The 18,951-nt window shown below is 36.8% G+C and overlaps 1 protein-coding gene across 7 annotated transcripts in view; it reads left to right on the top strand.

The window, feature by feature from the left end:
- CNTN4 (contactin 4) overlaps positions 1-18,951 on the top strand; it is a 547,079-nt gene that overhangs the window by 234,902 nt on the left and 293,226 nt on the right. The window lies entirely within an intron of this gene.

Raw genomic sequence — 18,951 nt, 5'->3', positions numbered from 1 at the left:
AAATCTGAATGGGAAGATGTATTCTTCTGCTTTTATAAGGGTTGAGATAGTTTGACTGTATGATAATTTGGTTATATGATGCTCTATACACATAAATTCACATACACTCAAATTTATACACATATAAGTTTACATGTACAACAAATTACACGCACATATACACACACACATTTTAAAGAGAGTATGTATAAGCAAGCAGTTGAATTGCCAGTAAGTTAATAGTCAATGTGACAAGCGATTTAGCCATAAAGCTCACAGTTGGAAAAGAAAAAAGCTTGGTAGTCTCTTAATCCTATAATTCTCTAATACTTTTTCTTATTTGAAGGAAAAGGAAAATTTTAAAAGCAACTACAAAAAACAAAAAGTAGAGGCAATCAAAGCTTTACCTTTTATATTTCTGGTTTAGAACATTTAAAAAACAAATTGCCATCTTTTAAGACTACCAGCTCATGAAAGTTCATGAGCATGTGAAAGATAGTGGAATTTAGAAATAGCAAGTTGAAAATAAAATCCACAGGCAAGAGCAGTGAGTACACATTTGAGTATAGACACCTTGAAGGATTGATGTTCAGCTGTATTTTTAAGGGTTTATGTATTTGCCTATGATTATATGTTTCCTCGTGTAAAATCCCAACTCATATAGCAGTGCATGAATGTCGAAGCTTTCCTAATTACAAAGTCTGTTGGCAGTAACACTGTAGGATATTCTCATTAACAAAATCCTCTCCAGAAACTCAATATCAAATATACCTGATATTCAGTACTTAATTTCTTATTGCTGTTTGGTGGCATTTTTATTAGTTGAGAAATGAATTTTCTAGGTATTAGGTATATATGGGATACCAGGCTTATTTTCTTTGTGAATGTCTTCTGCAGTAGTCTTCCAAATAATCTAAGGTGAGCAGAAAAATAGGAGGACATGTCTGATTGAGTGCTACAGAACCAAAGTGTTTATTTCTTTTGGTTTAACACAAATGTGGTATCTATATTTTTAACAAATAGATTTTGTTGGATTCGTTTTAGAAAATAATCATAGACTCTCAGAGTAGGGAAATCTCTGTATTCAATTACTCTTGTACTTCATCGATTTTTGGATTTCACAGCGTAGGAAATTTTTTAAAAAACAGTAACAATAACAGGAACAGAAAAGGATTAACATAGCATTAACAACCTTTTGCTTTTCTAATTTATGACATTTCAAAAACAAATTACTAACTCTTAAGGCTCTCCTTTTGTAGAAGTCCAGGCATTTCTACTACTAAAAATATTGGAAAGATAGAATCTCATATGCAGGGATAGTCATTTAAATAGAAGAGTTTAGCCAAAGTAAAAGCTATAGCACTCATTTTGTGGTTGAGGTGCCTGAGTTCGGAATCCACCCTGCTTATCCCACTTCCTGCGCCTAACATCCTGCCACCCTCAGAATCGTCAGCTGATAAGCATTCAGCTTGAAAAATTCTGAAGATAGAGAGCTCACCTTTTCATCACAAAGCATCCTGACCCGTGATTGCTGTAGTTATTCAAAAGCACAAAAACAAGCGCAATATCTCTTCCTTAAAATTGGGCTAAATTGGGCTATCACCTTCACTCCCAGTGCTTACTCTATGATTCTGGTTAGGTTCAGACACGTGAAAATATGTTCATGTCCCTTGTCGCATAATTCTTTTCTTCTCCATGTACTCAATCCACAACCATCTTCTTCACAACACAATTTTATTCAATTATCTATTAAACTGTGACCCTATAGAAATGTATGTACCCAACTCTATGCATGTGCCTTGACCTTGCAGAGGACAGTGGGAACAGTAGTATCCCACGATGTGAGCTTCTCTTTTGATGAATAGGGCTGACATTGATATTCACTTTTTTTTAAACCCCCAGTCTCATATTTCAACTTTTTTCATATAAAATTAGAGGATTGATTTTTCATGAATAGCTATTAATCCAGAGCTACCCAATTGTATTATTTTATTACCTAAATCCAGAATTTTATATCCAGAATATTTATATTTACAGAATATTTATATTAAATTCACCTTCTGAGTTGTGACCCTTTGTTCCATCGCAGTTGAAATTGTTTTAAATCTTTTTTTAAAATCTGACATTGATTATCCTTTTACTTCAGTGTCAGAGAAAATGTGATAAGCGTGTGTCCATTCAAATAATTGATACAAAATATTGACCGGGACAGGGCAGCCTGCCAGTAGAGAATGTCCAATAAAATGAGATTAAATTTATAAATCAATATCCTTCACCTACTCGTGTTCAGTTAGCTACAAATTTACCCATACATACTCTACTTGAACCTCCTACTTGCTCTTAGAGTAATGAGAATCTTTGCCAAATGCCTTGCTGAAATCAAGATGTACAGTTTCTGCAACATCCACTTGTACCTGGTCTCTGTGAATCTTGTCTAGATCTTCCTTAACCATTTATCATAAAATAGCCAGAGTAATCTTTTAAACATGTAAATGAGATCATTCTACTTTGCCACTTTATGCCTTCTACTGCACTTAGACTAAATCTCAAATTCCTTACCATGGTCTTGTTTTCATTTCTCAAAAATGACAAACTATCTTTTGCACCAGTCCTTGATACTTTCACTCCCTCTGCCTTATTTGCTTTTCTCCTGATCTTTCACATGCTCACTTCCTATGACCCTTAGTTCTCAATTTAGGTGTGACCTCCTAAGAGAAAATTTCCATATCACCATGTCTAATCTAAGAAGCAGTTCCTTCCATTTCTTCTCCTGTCTTCTGCCTGCCTTTTTGTTGCCCTCTACTTTTCTACATAACAACCTCGTTTTCAATCATTAGGACTCACTATGATCTGGAATGATTTTGTGTATTCCTTTTTTCTCATTATTTGACTTCTATGATAGAATCTAAGTTCTAAGAGAGGTGAGACTATCTTGTCCATCCTGATATCTCCAGAGTCTAGAATAATTTATATGTAGGAATAAACAAATTACTTTATTTATTGCCTATTCAGTGACACAACAAAGAAAATATATGTATAAAGTTATTTTGGGGGAGGGTGTTTTTTTTTGGTAAACCCGCACCCTTTCTATTCTAGTCATTTTCCGGAGTCTAGCATTTTGATCGTTAACATATAGTTTCTAGACCTTTCTTTTCTATCCTTTTTAAATTAAAAAAAAATGAAAAGACATTGCCTCTATTCAAAAATTATCTTTAATAGGTTAGAATAAAATATTTTTCTTCAGTGATGTAAGGTGGAGCATAACAATGACATCTTTTAAATGTTACTGAGTAATTGCTTTCTCCCAAGCATTTTCATAATCATTGAGGGAAAAAAATGTTGCCTTTTGACCATACTTACTGCACTATAATAACGCAAGTAAGAATATTTCTTCATTTTTAATCATATGATTTTATGGCTGAAACGGACCTTAAAGGTTTCCTGGCCTGTATCTTTAAAAAAAAAATTAAATTGAAGATTGAAGTAACTAAATTACTTGTTATTTACACAATTAATAAGTGAGAACCAAGGAATGGCAGCTTCAGCTCCTAATCCAGCGTACCTTGATTTATGTCTACGTTAAACTCACTTTGATTTATAAGAAAAAAAATCCCTTCATCTTTATCTAACATGTTACACCTTCAAATCTCATTTATATACCTTCTGTAATTTTATCCATAGGATAATTTTATAAGGTAGACATCATTTATGATTTATTTTTAAAATATTTTCATACTGCTTTTGTAGACAGAATTTGATAATCTCTTGTATTTAGCATTTAAAAAATGAATTAATTCACATAAGCAAAAAATCTAATTAATGGAGATGATACCTCTAAGAATTACCCCCACTTTTCTTAGGACAGAAAACTTTCCTTGATTAAACAGGCATAGCATAATTGAAGTCACTCTTGATAAGGTGTGGACATTTTCATAAGCATAGAGTATTGTAATGTAATTTGGAGCACATTTTGTTTTCAGTCCCCTTGCAATATTAAGCCAGGGTCAATCACTTCTCTTTCTGTCACTTAGCCTGTTTCTAATAGTAGACTACCAATGCCCCTTCTACCATCTAGTCCCACTGTTTCACCTTGGGCTAGCAAACTTGATTGATTAATTTACCAGGGTCTACCCAGTGCCTGGCATTTAGTAAACTTGCAATAATAGTTGTTGAATAAATGAATAAGTTATAAGGATTGGATGTTAAAGTCATCAGGCCATGTTTGGGGTATGAGTTGAACCACTGCATTTAAGGACTTTCTGGCAGTCCTTTGGGAGTGCTTTGGAGGTAGATGCAAGTATTTCCACCTTGAGTTTGTGTAGAAGACAATTGACATCCTACTTCCAGATAAGGGTATGTGTTGGGCATCATATGTTAAAATATGCCATCAAAGTTTACTTGTATCCTGAAAACCTGGCATGAGAGTATATATAGCTTCAGTGAAGTGTTCAGGAATAGCTTTCCTTTAACCTCCCCTTCTCACAAGGGGTAAAGCAAGTTGAATGTTCTTTAACTCTTACATAGGTACCTGAATCAGAAGATAAGGCCAGGAGTAGAAGGAATTTCAGTTCATTACTTTCACTGCTTCATGGTGGGGATTTTTTCAGAGGCTGTGTCTATACAGAATGCAGTGCTACAGCTCTGTCACCCTACCTACCCACTTCCCAGCCAAGCATCCCAATCCAAATCTGCTTGAGAATCACCTTACACAATTAGGCAACAAGGCAATTTTGTTCACTGACATATAGATGTGGATTTTTTTAAGTAAGTTGTAATCTACACTTACACGCTTATAAAATACCCAAGTCACTATTTTAAAAATTTGTGAATGTGGGCTTGAGAAACTGAGATACTATATTGCCTAAGTTTAGATAGAATGGAATGTTGTCCATTGCTCCATTCCACTTTATGTGTCTTATAATGTTGCTAGAACTGAGACATCTCATCAGAGCCCTGGGGATAACCATACTTCCCCCTTAGGGTGTTATGAAGTTTAAATTATAAAGCATATGCAAAAGCCCAGAATAATTCCTAGCATGAGAAAATGATGAAAAAAACTGCTTCTGTATTTTCCTTCTGTCTTTTCTTCTCTTCCCCTCTTTTCCCCTCCTTTTTCTGTCTTTTTAAAACAAGAATAATAACTAACCTTTATTAAGCACTTAGGTATAGGGAGTAAGAGCACAAGCCCTGGAGTTAGATTCCCTGGGTTGAAATTCAATTTATCCTGTAACCCTGTGACCTGGGACAAGGTCCTTCTCTCTGCCTCAGTTTCTTTATCCATAAAATAGGGTTAATAACTCTACCTCCTTTATTGTGAAGATCGCATAAATTAATATTGCCTAAAATTCCTAGATCATTGTCTGGCACACATTAGGGGTTAATAACTGTTAGCTATTGTTATAATTTTTATTATGATTTGATTACTCTAGGTCGGAGATTAGGCTAAGCACTTTGGAAGCATTATCCCATTTAGTTCTCAACATAACCCAAGGAAGTATAGGCATTATTTTTCTTTCATAGGTAAAGAATCTGCAGATTTAGTGAAATGAGATAATTTTCACCAAGGCTGCAGTGGAAGGGAGAGGACCCAGCATAGGAATCTGGCTTACCTGACTTTTGAGCAGATGCTCATTACATGGCATTTGACATGCATAGTTCCTCATGACAGCTAAAACTACACTTTCCTCGTGGAATTCATGTTCAAACTGTAGATTTGGGTGACTAATAAAAAATTTCTTTTGTAGACACAAACTTGGATTTTTCAATGTGTTTACAACCTTTCATATAGTACATCCATCATTAGTTTGTTTTTAATTTTTTAGTTACAGCGTCCTGATGCTGTCAGAATGTTGATTTGCTGTTAATATCTAAAACCATAATGTTGTGTACCACAATTATGCATACATTTGTGGCTCTAATTTTAATATAATTGGTTTCAGGTTCCATATGAGAATAATTAAGAACAATATTTCTGCTCTAAAAGTTAATATGCAAATTTCCAGTTTATTGCTAGTAGGTTGTAAAACATTCTGAATATTGATATTTTATGATAAATAACTGTGAGTTGGCAAACTTTATATCCCCAAGCAGTAAATGACATGTTATTATAAGTTTTTTTACTCCTGTATTATTCCTCCCCCACATGTGAAAAAAGATGTACTTTAAATGTAGATTGTTAAGAAGAGCTTCCAAGAGACTAATCCAATAACTCAGGTTTTAGCCTGTCAAACTGATAGCTTCATAAACATTGTTTGGGGCCTTCTTCCTGGAAGAAGTTCAGCTGTTTTATAACAGTTCAGACCTTCAAAACAGAAGACTTAATACTACTCATCTCCTGCTGGGGATGACTATAATTCATACATAAGTACCTCCAAATTGCTTACGGTAAAATTAAATCACTTAACAAAATCAAGTCGCCTGCCTGCTGTAGGGAAACTGGCATGGTCTTGGCTGTGGGCAAGGTGGTGTTCTTTTGAAGGAAGTGATGGATATGCTGATCTCTGTTGGTACCTCGCATGAGGTGGGAAAAGAAACTAGATTGGTACACTCTATTCAAACCCTGCATATGTACCTCCCGAGCTTGTATTATGAGGAAGGGAATAGAAGAGGAAAAGGAAGAAAAAAGAAGAAAGATGAAGATGATAAATGAAAGGGAGCCTTAGGTGCAAAAACCACCCCATATTGGTCTTCTATGACTCTCTCTCACTCTCTCTCTCTCTCTCTCTCTCTCTCTCTCTCTCTCTCTCTCTTTCTCTCTCTCTCTCTCTGTCTCTCTCTCTGTCTCTCTCTGTCTCTCTCTCTCTCTCTCTCTCTCTCTATATATATATATAAAGAACTCAATAAACCAATCCATTCTGAGATTAATTTTGGTTTATCAGTTATGTGCAGTCAACAGTTTTTATGGTGAAAATATCACATTGATGAACAGTAGCTGATCAGATAACATCATTGAAAAATATCTTTCTAATGGGTACTAAAGTAAGCCTTGTCTGAGTTCTCCTTAACTTAGGTACCCTCTGACAATTGTGGTGATGGTGGTAATAAAGATTAATATATTAAATTTAGAATGTTTGACTGTACTCCAACTGGGGCTTTTGGCAACCTGGCTTTTTTTTTTTTTTTTTTTTTTTTTTTTTGTGGTACGCGGGCCTCTCACTGTTGTGGCCTCTCCCATTGTGGAGCACAGGCTCTGGACGCACAGGCTCAGTGGCCATGGCTCACGGGCCCAGCTGCTCCGCAGCGTGTGGGATCTTCCCGGACCAGGGCACGAACCCACGTCCCCTGCATCGGCAGGCAGACTCTGAACCACTGCACCACCAGGGAAGCCCAGCAACCTGGTTTTTGAGTCTTGATCATTACAGTTATTCACAGTAAATTTCAAATGTTCATTGCTTTTAATGTTTAGTTTATCTTTCATAACAAAAGAATAAAATGTGCAGTCAGAACAATAACTGGGAGTTTGATAGATGGCCAAACTCAGGACTGACTTGACTGATTTTTAATTAGGAAGGCTGCTTAAACAGGCAGACTTTTGTTTCTGAGCAATAAAATGTTGATGGATGACTGTTTGGATAAATAATTTGTGAATATTTAGATCAATTAAAACTTGATCAACTAAGAAGTATTTGAATTGAAAAGCTGCTAACATTTATCAATGGAGGGCTTTGATCTTCCATAAAAGAATTAAAAATTTCTCATTGGAATAGTTAGAAGAATTCAAACCAAAACTTGCTGAGTTTCTGAAATAATGTTTTTAGTAGGTATTGTCTGCCACTTACCATAGTACTAAACAGAATGCTGGTGACAATTGGTGTCTGTTGAAAAGTTCATAATGCAGAACTAGTTAGTACGTAGGCGTGCTGTTGGTTCTTAGTGGTGCGGACAGTTGCGATATGTGGTACAAAGAGTTGAAATTCACAAGTACACAGCATTATTCTCACTTGTATTTTTTTTTCTGTCTCTTCCACAAAACCTGTTAATGTACAGATGCTAGTTAATTGTAGCTATTCGTTTATTAGGTATATTTCCTTCAGTCATCGCCACAGTCTAGTTTGCGGTGTGACAAAGAGTAGTTCATGACTAAATCAATGAAGTATAGAGAATTTTTTAAAATTCAGGAGCATTCTAAGAAAACAGAACACATTAAAATTGGCAACCAGGACCAGAGAGGTGTTTATACAGGCTTGATGAATCAGGGCTTTAAAAGAAATCACCAAGTTAAAAACAATTAACACTTCATATCTTTTTTTTTAAGTAATGTTACTAAAATGTCATCCCTTTTTGTTTTATTGTTGTGAATAATTCAGTCACTAAATGTTAAAATAATTTTGTTTGACTGTTTTTCAAGTTTAGTTTTTAGACACTGAGGATCAAGTCTGACCCTCACTGTGCTGTAAATGTGAAGTTTTGTCTACCATCAGTTAGGTGTCACCAGTTAGTTGAAAGAGGCAACAGTTTTTGAATGGGAGAAGGTGTCGACCTAGAGAACACTCTCATCATATTGCATTCTTTTTCAAGAGTTTTTATGTGAGAGATTATGGTTCAAATTCAGAATCTAATTGACCACCTGTAGTGGTTAGAATCATAATTTACCACAAGATACATCCACCTAGAACCTGTCAATGGGAAGACTTTGTTGGCAAAAATGGAAAACGCTTTGGAAAATTGCATTATACCAAGAGGCAACGAATGATGAGTGAAAACGCAGTTGTGGAACAAATTGGAAAAGCGGGTCTTTAGAGATGTAATTAAATTAAAGATCTTGAGATCATCCAGAGTTAAGCATTTAGACCCTATATCCCATGGCAAGGTCCTTGCCCAGGTGTTGGTGGTATCGTGGTTAGCATAGCTGCCTTCCATGGCAAGGACTTTTCAAGAGACAAAAGAGGAGACACACAGAGGAGAAGGCACTGTGACCATGTAGGCAGAGGTTGGAGAGAAGAAGCCAAGGGGCACCAACGGTTGCCAATGGCCATCGTAAGCTGGAAGAGCCCAGGGAGGATTAGAGCCTTCGCAGTGAACACAGCCCTGCCGACACCTTGATTTCAGGCTAATAGCTTTCAGAATTTGAGAGAATAGGTTACTTTTGTTTAAAGCCACCAAATTTGTGGTAACTTGTTTATGGCCACGGTAAGAAACTAGTAGACCAACGTATGCACAGTTCTTTTCTTTCCTGACCACCTCCATCAAGGAAAAAATAAAACCACCTAGGAGTGAGACCGAGGTCAGGTACTTTTGTAACTGAACTGTATTAGGAAGCAAAGTATTGAGAGGGACGACCTTGATTAAATGCGGAATAATCTGGGCAAGTTTTGTGTCACGCTTTGTATTTTCCTCTGGGGAGCATAAAAGGGGTTTTAATCTTTGTGTAGTATGATTTGATGAAATACTGGAAAAAAATAGTACTCTGCAGAAGTTCAGAGTAAGCTTTCCTTTTTGCCAGCACATTTCTGCCCATCTCTTAGAATAGCCCGGTATAAAATAGGTGGAATTGACCCTTTCTCCATAGTGTAACGAGTTGAAGTGATTCTGAGTTGTTTTTTTGGCCCCTAGACCCTCTCTCTGGACTTCTTTTTTCTAGGTCATTTTCCCTGAATTTGACCTTTTTGTCTGGCACTCTAAAGTCCTAGAAACTAGCTATTATCACATTTAGAGTATCTGACCAACCTGTGTCTGTAACAGTTCTACTGTGGCCTCTCATGCATTGTTACGATTCGTGTTATGACATTTCTGGCTGCAGAAAGAAGCCCCTGTGCTATCAAGGGCCCGATTCTGCTGTCTTCCCAATCAGCACCTTTCACTGAGTCGCCTCTAATCAGAACAAGCCAGTTGGCTCCTAGTGGACATGTATTTTATGCACCACGCTGGCTGGTTTTTTACTTCACAGCTGTAATATGTGGTCCCTGGAGAGAACAAATGCTTTAGGGTTCAGAGGTTAAATCTCAAACTCAGGAGCATGATGATAAGGTGTGTGTGCATGTGTGTGTGAGTTCATGTGTGTGTGTGTGTCTGTGTTTTTCCAAGAGCTAAATTATTCTGTTAGATATTTTACCAGAGATGCAATTCTGTACTAGCCGCTAAACCCTTGACGGATGGTGCTGCCAGCCAGTAATCTATTCCTGATATGTGTATTTAGGGTACACAGTAATGATATTTACAGTGTTGATCTGCTGCAAAATATTTGCATTGTTGTATATCTTTAGCATTTCAAATTTGTTTTTTTCTTTTTTTCATAACATTTACTTCTCTCCCACCCCAAATTCAATGCAGTCTTGTGCTGTGAGCAGTCTGTTAGCTTGACCTCATAAAGTTTAGTTTAATTATGCCTTATAGACTATCTTTTAAGCAGCCCAGATTTATTTAAGAGGGGTTAGGGGATGTGAGGGAGTTAACAAATGGATTTTCTTAATTTTAAGTTCAGCGATTACTTTCTCCTATTGTATTCAAACGTTACCACCCAGAGGGCAGGTATTTATGAATAGGTGCTGAATAAATCCTTATGGAATAAATTAAGCTGAATGAATATATGAATCAGCCCATGTAAAAATATAAGAGAAACAGAAATGCCTTGGCCTTTACTACCCTATGAGGTACTGTTTCCTCTAAAATAGTCTATTTCCCTGAACTGAGTACTTTTTTTTTTTAGTGTTTCTCTTTTAAAAACAAAATTCGTTAAAGTGTTGCCTCTGACTTCCAGTACCATCTTTTTTCAGTAACAGTTTTATTAAGATATGTCACATACTATATAATTCAACAGTTTAAGATGTACAATTTAGTTAGTTTTTAACCTATTCACAAAGTTGTATAACCATCACCACTGTCTAGTTTCAGAGCAGTTTCATCATCTTAAAAAGAATCCCTGTACTCATTAACAGTCATTCTTCATTCCGCCCAGCACCGGACAACCACTAACCTAATTTCTGTCTCTCTGAATTTGCCCATTCTGGCCATTTCATATAAGTGGTATCATGCAGTATGTGGCCTTTTGTGCCTTATTTCACTTAGCGTGATGTTAGCAGGGCTCATCTATGTTGTAGTGTGTAACAGTACTTCGTTTCTTTATATGGCCAAATAATAGGCCATTGTATGGAAAAATACCATTTTGTTTGTCCATTCATCAGTTGTTGGACATTTGGGTTGTTTCCACTCTTTGGCTGTTCTGAGTAATGCTGCTGTAAACATTGATTTACAGGTTTTTCAACGTGGACACATGTTTTTATTTCTTTCAGGTATCTTCCTAGGAGTGGAATTGCTAGGTCAAATGGTAACTTTATGCTAACATTTTGAGCAACTGCCAAACTATTTTCTAAATTGGCTGTGTCATTTTATAATCTACTAACAGTGTATGAGGGTTCCAATCTCTGCATATCCTTACCAACACTTGTTATTGCCTGTCTTTTTTATTTTAGCTGTCATAGTGGGTGTGAAGTGATATCTTACTCTGGTTTTAATTTGCATTTCTCTAAGGGCTAATGATATTGAACAACTTTTTATGTGTTTACTGACTATTGGTAATATTGTCTTTGGAGATATATATATTCAAATCTTACGCCCGTTTCTTAATTGGGTTATTTGGATTTCCATTATTGTGCTGTAACATTACTTTATATATACTGGATACAAGTTCCTTATCAGATACATGATTTGCAAATAATTTCTCCAGTTCTATATGTTGTCTTTTCAGTTCCTTAATGACGTCATTTCAACTACAAAAGTTTTCATTTTGATGAAGTCAATTTATCTATTTTTTTCTTTTGTTACATGTGCTTTTTTGTTGTTTTAACGTCTTTATTGGAGTATAATTGCTTTACAGTGGTGTGTTCGTTTCTGCTGTATAACGGAGTGAATCAGCTATGCACATACGTACATCCCCATATCTCCTCCCTCTGCGTCTCCCTCCTCCCCTCCCTATCCCACCCCTCTAGGTGTTCACAAAGCACCAAGCTGATCTCCCTGTGCTATGCAGTTGCTTCCCACTAGCTATTGATTTTACATTTGGTAGTGTATATATGTCCACGCCACTCTCTCACTTCATCCCAGCTTACCCTTCCCCCTCCCCGTGTCCTCAAGTCCACTCTCTACGTCCGCATCTTTATTCCTGTCCTGCCCCTAGGTTCTTCAGAACCATTTTTTTTTTAGATTCCATATATATGTGTTAGCATACGGTATTCACATCACACCAGTCAGAATGGCCATCATCAAAAAATCTACAAACAATAAATGCTGGAGAGGGTGTGGAGAAAAGGGAACACTCTTGCACTGCTGGTGGAAATGTGAATTGGTACAGCCACTATGGAGAACAGTATGGAGGGTCCTCAAAAAACTAAAAGTAGAACTACCATATAACCCAGCAATCCCACTACTGGGCATATACCCTGAGAAAACCATAATTCAAAAAGAGTCATGTACCACAATGTTCATTGCAGCTCTATTTACAATAGCCAGGACATGGAAGCAACCTAAGTGTCCATCAACAGATGAATGGGTAAAGAAGATGTGGCACATATATACAATGTTACATGTGCTTTTGATGTCATATCTAAGAAACCATTGCTTAATCCAGAGTCACAAAAATTTACTCCTATGTTTTCTAATAAAATATTTTGTAGTTTTAGCTCTTGAGTTTAGGCCTGTGATCCATTTTCAGTTAATTTTTGGATATGTTGAAGTTGGGGTCCAACTTCATTCTTTTTAAATTTTCTCAAATGTATTCTTTTGCATGTGGATATCCGTTTGTCCCAGAACCGTTAATGAAAAAATGATTCTTTTTCCATTGAATGGTCGTGCACTCTTGTCAAAAATCAATTTACTCTAAGTATAAGAGTTAATTTCTACTCCCTTGATCTATATGTCTGTTCTTATCCAGTACCACACTGTGTTATTTACTGTAGCTTTATAGCAAGTTTTGAAATCAAGAAGTATCCATTAATAGCATCATAAGATCAAAGAAATATGATGCGTATATCACATTAACTGTAGACTCCATCTTACTTTCCTGTAAACAAAGCATATTGCCTTTGGATGTGTTATATAAAATTTAAAATCGATGAATTCTGAGCTATGTAATCTTAAATAACATCACATTTGGAGCCTTGAAAACCCAATTTACTGGTTCCTCAAATTTGAGGAAGAACTCATTTTTTTCCTTACTCCTCAGAGTCTTAGTTCTGTTTTCCTCAACCTCTCAAGCAAGAATGCTTACAATTTCTTACGAGCAATCACCATCTTACAGGCCAGGGAAACTCTAAATCCACATAGAAATAATTTTCTGTAAGGCATCGAAGTCCTAAGATAACTACTGAATAAGCAACCAGACCATTTAACATTGGCCAGTGCATCTCCACTTCTAACTCTTCCAAAAACTGTGTGGAGGTAATTGGTGTATATTTGCACACCTTAAATGGTCCTTAGTGGGTTTTCTTAGAACAGAGAATACTACTGACCCAGCGTTTATTTTGAAATGTCAGTTTTCTTATCTCCACTAGAGTAATTTATAATAAGTGATTTCTCCTAAATTTGCTTAGACCTTTCAACCCCCACGTTGCCTTTGGACCTGACATTCTCTGTATCTACCACCGAAAGGCTGTGTGACCTTGAGAAAGTTTCCACACTCCTCTCAACACCAGTGTCCTCAGAAGAAGCATAAAGATAGTATTTTAAAATTGTGAGAATGAAATATGCCAGGGAAATATAATTTGTATGTTTATCAACATGCCTTCACCTGTTCATGTACAGAATGTACATTAACACATGAATGCTGTGCTTTCTTATCTCCTTTGTCTACAAGTGCTCTGGTACTTCATCTGCAAATGCTCCGGTACTAGGGTGGTTTTGTCTGGTCCTGTCACTGGTCGGTGTACACCCTCCAAATCCAACTGTATTCATGTTTTTACATTTTACTGAGCATTAAACATGGTAGATGTTCCAAGGTTTCAAAAACAGTTAGCAATTGCTCTCTCTAAGATACTAAGCTTCATTATACTCTAAACAACCATTGATCCTGCATATAATTCAACCTCAGTAATCACAACCTGAGATTTCTGCTAAGTAATTATCTATACTATCAGGAAATTGTTAATCCTCCTGCATATTTGAAAAATTAAGTACCTTTGGGAAGTACCACCACATCATCCAAGTACATGTGTTGCAAAAAATTGAGTTATCAATATTCAGTGTGGAGATTTCCTTTGTGTGTTTGTTTTTCTTTCCTTCCATAAATATTTAATGAATACCAACTAGGTAGTAAGTGCTGTGTTAGATGAGCAGGAGCACATCAATGAACTAGACAAATATGAAACTTACATCCAACAGGGAAGACAGATATTGGACAAGTAACCTCAAGTGTGGTGAGTATTAGGAAGGTTGAAGTCTTGATTTCTAAGGAACAAAGGACAGAATAAGCAGCAGCAGAGAGGGAATGGAGCAATGGCCTGAAAGTGGTGTTTGTTTATAAGGTAGTTGGTTAGACAGTTGTTCAAGGAGAGGCAAAATGGAGGGGTATGGAGAAAAGAGCAAGACATTTCAGCAGAGGAGAAAACATAGGCTATATATGACATTCATTAGTTCAGAATTTTTTTGTAGTTATCCACTCTTTGCTGAGAAAGGCAAGAAAACAGGACCCAGTCCCTCTTCTTAGAGTTCACATTCTAACAGGGGACAGGGGGTGTTCATCAAGTAATTACACAAGAAATATGTAATCATCCACTGAGGTAAACAGGAAAAAAATGCTTTTGGTACTTTGCAATTTGTAACAAAGGAAGTGAACATAGACAGATGGTAATTTCCCCTGAGGAAGGGACTCTAATTGAGATCTGAAGGATAGGTAAGGACTCAAGAGGAAGCATTTTCCAGACAGAAAATACAGGATGTGCAAAGGCACTGTGGTAGAATAGAATGTGGCGCATTTAGGGGAATCGAATAAGACCCACCTGTGTGGCTGGAGTACACAGAGCAGAAAGAGGTGAATACAGCAGAGTAGAAGATGGTGGTAGGGAGTGAGTAGAGTGAAGATTATTTATTTATTCTGCATTTTACCTCAAGACCTTGAAGTATATCTGTTTACTGGCTAAAGATTAGAAAAATCCTCATATATGTGCTTCTGTAAAACATGCTCAGTGCCTTGAAATCTACATCATGTTCAGTACAGTGGGAGCTTTCTGTAAGTCCAATCATCAGTTCACACATCCCCAACCAACCACCTGTAATAACAACAGGAGCTAACAATTCTTACCTGATTTGCATGTGCCAGGCAGTCAAATATGAATTGTCTTTTAATCCTATCTCAACTCTAGACACTGGTACTCTTGATATTCCCATTTTACAAAGGAGAGAGCAGAGGTATGAAAAAGTTAAATGACTTGCCAAAGTCCACTCAACTAGGAAGTTGAAAGGCCAGGAGCAGATTCCAGGTCATTTGACTTCAATACTTGCCTGATTCATCACTACACCATACTGTCTCTCTTTTATTTCTACTGCAGTGAAAATGCATCTCCATCAGAGGAAACAATTTGCCAAGAAACTCAAAACTGAGTTTGGAGTGTGGTACTAGTAAAAGAGCCGGACTCTTTTTTTTCTGGATGTCATATTGTTAACCAACCTCCACCTGCATCCGTGGGTGAGAAGGTGAAGCTGTGCTTTGTTCTTTGGCCAGTAAGAGACCGCACTGAGTGCAGTTCAGGATTTCAATATCACTAGTCTTATTTTTCAACACCAAATTTCTGCAAAAGATGAGAGAATAAGATTGAAGATGCTAAGGAAGTCATGATAGTGCTCGAGAACAGAGCTCACATGATGCTGCTGATGGATGTTCTTTCTGGTTTCCCTGCCTCACTTGGTTGTTTTAAGAATTAGGAAATATCTGCCAAGTTTTGGTGTAGAGGAGAAAAGTGAAGCTATTTGTTTTCATGACGTTGACGGCTGATCAGGTTCTGCTCCTAATAGTCTCATTTGTGTTTTTAATTTCACTTAATAATTTTAAATTATTAATTGTCAATTAAATATGATTAGATGTCATTAAATGTCATTATGTTACACAGAGTTTTTATATCTGTGAAAAGCTGTGTAGAAGGTCCTCTGTCTTTCTGTCTTTGTCTCTAGTAAACAGGTACCCTCAGAGGTTATCCCATAGATTTATAAGGCAAGTGCCACCTGGAGAAACCCCATTCCTTCTTCAGTAATTCCTTCTTCATTAGCCAAGAAGTAAACAAGCATGTGTTAAATTTAAACCTGATCAAAACAAATATTTAGTGCCTATTTTTTCAACAACAGCACTGTACCCTACATGGAGAAACTAACAATACTGGGTGCTGGAAAGGACAAACCACCAGCAAAAGAGAAAACATTTCATGAGGCTAGGGATTTGGGCAATGGAAAGTAAGAACCTCCCAGAATTTTATCTCCTGTCTGTAGCAATAAATTTTACTCCCCGCTCCCCTTCCTAACCCCCCATGAGATGGTACAAGGCATCTCTTGTCACCACTTCTTCCAAATCAGAGTTAAAGTCCAAAGTCACAATAAGGGTCATTTTTGGTTTTTTGGTGCAAGATCCTGATATCAACTACCTTTGCCATGCTGGCCAAAGTGGCTTCCCTCAGTCCTATCTTTTCAATATCCTGCTGATTTTCTTTACATTTTCCCTAATAAGAGTCTATAATTGTATCTACCAGTTTGTCTATTGCTCATCAACCCCACTAGAAAGTTTACCATTGCCTTGCTTTGTTCAGTACGTTTTTGTTGGATAAGCAGACTAGTAAGTTACTCTACACGGAAGCAGGGGTCCCAAAGAGATGCTAGTAGGGATGGCAACCTTGACATTTAACCCTTTACATGCAAAAAAACCTCAGAGACAAAGATAAACGTGCTTTGCTTCGGGAAGAGATGTTGTTCTGCAGGAGGAGAGAGGAGATCTCCCAAAGACTTTATTTCCTTTGTTGTCAGGTGATTGGTGTGCATGTAACTTTTTGATCAGAGGGCTGTTACGACCACTCCTGATGAACAGCTGTCATGCGCTTGGTTTATAAAATAGACCCACTGTTTGCCACAGCTAATCAGGGCCTAGTTAGTGTATTCTAAAAAAAAAAAAAACATGAAGTTTATAGGAGTGCTGTTTATTGCCTTTTGTAAGTGAGCTGTTTTTTAAAATATTCGTTTAGTGGTCCCTTTGGCAGATAATAGAGATAATAATTAGTCCATGGAATACTTCATGGTGGAAAATGCAAGGCCCATTGGAGAAATGCTCCTACCTGAGAGTACCAAACTAGGAGTCCCAGACACTGGGTTCTGATCCCGTTTCTTTCTCTGATTTGCTCTATGACCAACGTCTTAATAATGATAAGGAGCAAAGTCTTGAATATGAGTTTACTGGTGGCAGCTCTGTGGCTTCCCTGTCCTGATAGCCCAGCATGTAATACAGTGCTCCACAGGCAGCAGACACTCAGTAAAAGCTCTTAAACTAAATAGCTTTCACTCTTAGTATTTTTTGCATTTTTTTCTTTAATTGGTTAGAGGGAAGAAGAACTTAAAATATCATTACATAGCAGTAGATGTGTGATGTCATTTACTGTTTGCCAACCAAATGTTGAAGCTAGAAAACATTTGTGTATAAATGTTACATGAGTTGAGGTTTTTAACTTGCTGAAATGTAGGTAATTTGGGCAAAGAGTGGCACTTAGAGATGAACGAATGTATTACATCTGTGGAGGCTTCATATTTATCACCTTGAGTGTCATTGACATTTCCTACTGGAAATTAAGCATCACACATGTATCCTTCATTTGACCAGGTGGCCTTGATACCTCTAAAATGAATGGTAAATCCAGGAATATAAATTATAATCACATCATAAACATCTTCCAGCATTTTAAGCTTGTTTTGAAGGTTAAGCAGGAAATCTTGTTTTAGATAATTAATATTTCAACAAAACCAATGTTGCTACAGCTAGCAAGTAGGTGATCTGGCTAATTGGCTCAGTATTCAATTTGTTAACTATGAAATGTCTTTTAGCTGAAATTGTGTTTATAAAAAAAAGAAAATTGGTGCGGTGTTTACTGGTTTGCTGGCACAGTCTCATTTAGCCAGCTGTAGAGAGCTCAGGAAATAAATGTGGAGGAGCTTGCCCTCTGTTTGCCTCCAAAATAATTCTGATGATTTTCCCTGTTTTGTCTTGACACTGAAGACTGTAAAGCCAAGGAAACTGTCACTCCACAGAATATGTTTTGGTCCTTTCGTCAATGGCTTGCTTCACTTTCTTCTTGATAATCTAAGCCACCACTGTTATGCCTTGGAAAAATAATTAATAGCTAAATTGTCTATACTATTTTACTGTTTAGAAAGCACTTTCAAATCTATTATTAACTTTTGTCATTACAAAAGCCCCATGAGGTATGATTTATCATCATCATCATCCCCATTGTACAACTGTGGAATGAGTAACTCAAGATGAGAAGCAGCTTCCTCAAGTCCCTGCCACTAGTAAGTGTCAGATCTCGGAATCAAAACTCAGACTTCTGACTTCAAGTCCTGATGTCTTTTCACTACACCACATTGTTATTTTCATTTAAAGTGGACTCCTTTCTTTTTTTTTTTTAACATCTTTATTGGAGTATAATTGCTTTACAATGGTGTGTTAGTTTCTGCTTTATAACAAAGTGAATCAGCTCTACATATACATACATCCCCATATCTCCTCCCTCTTGCGGCTCCCTCCCACTCTCCCTAGCCTACCCCTCTAGGTGGACACAAAGCAGTGAGCTGATCTAAAATGGGCTCCTTTCTTAAGCCAAATCAATGGATCTTTACTTGTGAGGTGTCTGATGTCTGTCATTATTTTGTGAAAAAGATATTTGGGGCTATACCTTCAAATACAGGTTCCCCAAACTATATTGTTTTAAAAAGGCAGAGCTTAGACAATTTAAAAAACCTTGTTTTTGTCCTGATTTTATAACCTTCCTCTAATTTTTAATGTTGAAAAATTCT

The sequence above is a fragment of the Mesoplodon mirus genome (assembly GCF_964341445.2).
Source record: "Mesoplodon mirus genome assembly, chromosome: 12".
Classification (NCBI taxonomy): domain Eukaryota; kingdom Metazoa; phylum Chordata; class Mammalia; order Artiodactyla; family Ziphiidae; genus Mesoplodon; species Mesoplodon mirus.
This window is presented reverse-complemented; position numbering and strand designations above follow the sequence as displayed.